The sequence below is a fragment of the Phoenix dactylifera genome, chromosome 3, assembly GCF_051530095.1.
Source record: "Phoenix dactylifera cultivar Ajwa chromosome 3, Ajwa_hap1_PhDact_Kaust_v1.1, whole genome shotgun sequence".
Taxonomy (NCBI): Eukaryota; Viridiplantae; Streptophyta; class Magnoliopsida; order Arecales; family Arecaceae; genus Phoenix; species Phoenix dactylifera.
This window is the reverse complement of record NC_143192.1, coordinates 46,048,324-46,050,927: the sequence shown is the minus strand read 5'-3', so window position 1 is coordinate 46,050,927 and position 2,604 is coordinate 46,048,324. Positions and strand designations below refer to the sequence as shown.

Sequence of the window (2,604 nt, the reverse complement as noted above, 5' to 3'; positions counted from 1 at the left end):
AGTGGCTGTGATTATCTGCATGCAACGTAGGATATAATTTTTCATTTAATGGCGCCCAAGCTCATTCTGAGTCCGATCGCGTACAATATGGTGATATTTTGTCCAAGAGAAAGGTCATGAAATGGAATCTCTTGGCGAGTGAAATGGAAGAGGGGCATCCATTACCATCAAATAAAGTTAGGTTCACAAATCTCTCTCTCTCTCTCTCTCTCTCTCTCTCTCTCTCTCTCTCTCTCTCTCTCTCTCTCTCTCTGTGTGTGTGTGTGTGTGTGTGTGTGTGTGTGTGAGAGGAGAATGTGAAAAAAGTTTAATTGGTGTGCATGTCGCATAGACTTTGGAGCATGAATGCCAGCCACAAGTAGCAAAATTCCGAAGGACCAAACCTCGAACCTTATCTTCAAGTTGCATGTGCCAGCTAGTGAGTGGCCCATCCAACGAACGTCGCCACCCCCACACAAATCAGAAGACTTTCCCTATAAAACCCTAGCACCCTATTGCACCATTACCTCCATCTCAAACCATTATTCTCCTCCCACAAGCCCTTGCCATTCTGTTAGTCTCTTCTATCAACTTAATAATATTTACGTTATGGCTTCCAAAGCCTTTTCCTCCACCGCACTTCTCCTCATCTCTCTCAACCTCCTTTTCTTCTCCTTGGCCTCCTCTCACTACGTCCCATGCCCACCTCCCCCCTACAAGCCCAAACCTTCTCCCAAGCCATCCCCAACGCCAGCCTACCCTTCCTGCCCCAGGGATGCTCTCGAGTTGGGCGTGTGCGCCAACGTGCTCCAAGGCTTGATCAACCTCCAACTTGGTAATCCGCCAAAGAAACCATGCTGCAGCCTTCTCGAGGGCCTCGTTGATCTCGAAGCAGCCGTCTGCCTCTGCACTGCCATCAAGGCCAATATCTTGGGCATTAACCTCAACGTCCCCGTCGACCTAAGCCTGCTTCTTAACTACTGCGGCAAGAAGGTCCCAGCTGGATACGAGTGCGCTTAGATGTTTCCATCCTCCGTCTCCCTCCAATCTCCATCTATCATGTTCCAAGTCTATGTACTTTGTGTTGGGTTCAAAAAGCTCTTGCATTTATGGTGATGTTTTAGTCTTAGGATCTTAAAAGGTGGAACGCTCGGTACTCCTATGACATTCCATCTCCAATTATAATAATTAAAGACAGTACGATGCTAAATAAGTACTGTTTGTAATGGAAGTATGTATGTTTGCGCGCTCATAAGCAAGTTTTAGTAATCTACTTGAAAGTGCTAATCGTACCTGCTTAACCATCTTGACTGGGCCCTTGGTTAGGTAGAAAATAACATCTGGATCTTAACACCAGTTTGAGACTAGTCTACGCTTTGGTAGCGTCATTATCCCGGCCAGCTCCACCGCGCGGACAGCATGGTATTACGGCCTAAAGGTCACTCGAGATGCCATGCTGATGAGAACGAAGTTGCTACGTATTTAAACCACGAGAATGGTGCAAAATTTTTGATTGCTATCCACAACCCGTAACTTCTAAAATATGACAAGGGAGAGAATATGTGAAAGATATATGTTTACTCTTTGTATCTTGTATTTGTTGCACTAATATGCACACTAACAATATGGCTAGTAAGAAAAGTGTACCAAGACTAATAAAAAAATATTAATTATATTTACACTAGTACGTTAACCAAATAGTAACATGCTTAACATCCTCTTTTCAAACTTAAGGCGGTAAAGTAGAACCTAGGTTGAGTTTGGAAATTAGATCACGAAAGTATCCAAAAGCTGACATAGCAAATTAGAAGCTAATATGACAGCTTAAATACCGAAGTGACAGATTAGCAGCTGACGTAGCAGCTTAGATGTTGATGTGGCGGATCAAAAATTGACATGGTAAATTAGAAGTTGATGTGGTAGCTCAGAGGTTTAAGTGACAGACATTGGGAACTAGAACTAGCATACAATTGCATATTTCAATTTATATCTAATTTTCTGGAAAACTGTTGCTGTTGCTTCAAGTCTGATTTTTAGCTTCTCTTTCCAAAGAGGTTTCCTTCTTCTTCTTTCTTTCTTTCTTTCTTTCTTTCTTTCTTTAAGTGAGAAAGCCCCAGTGTGTTCATTTGTGGATGAAAAAAGCTATCAAGAGATACCGATCCAAAGATTGTTTTATGGTAAAACCCGTTATCATTAAATTTTCATTGGAAGGAAAACGATTGATGAACTACTAAATGTTTGATGTGCCGGATAGGGTCTACGCTAATTAACTGATTAAATATCAACGCGAAACTTAATATAATGAAGCGAGTCGTTAGCTCATCTAATCTTTCTATTTGCGTTTGTTTAATAGATAGCCACGCCCCTTTGCATGATGAATCAGACAAACACACCACAGAAATGATGGTCCGCTGCATGCGCATAGATTAGATGTCGGAACTGTGTAGACGGGACATGGCTGAACGTGATTGATCATCTTTTGAGATGCCACTTCTTTGGGTCACTATAGCGGGAATTCTAAAGTTCATTTCAAACATTCTTACTCCCTGTCTATCCTTGAGAGTCTTACGCATGAATTTTCAACAAAGAATTATTTCGAAATTTCTATCTCATTGCTTAGCGTTC

At 41.9% G+C, this 2,604-nt stretch overlaps 1 pseudogene; it reads left to right on the top strand.

The window, feature by feature from the left end:
- The first annotated feature begins 501 nt into the window (after positions 1–501).
- LOC103705142 (putative lipid-binding protein AIR1 pseudogene) lies at positions 502–1,271 on the top strand (annotated as a pseudogene).
- Positions 1,272–2,604: the final 1,333 nt, after the last annotated feature.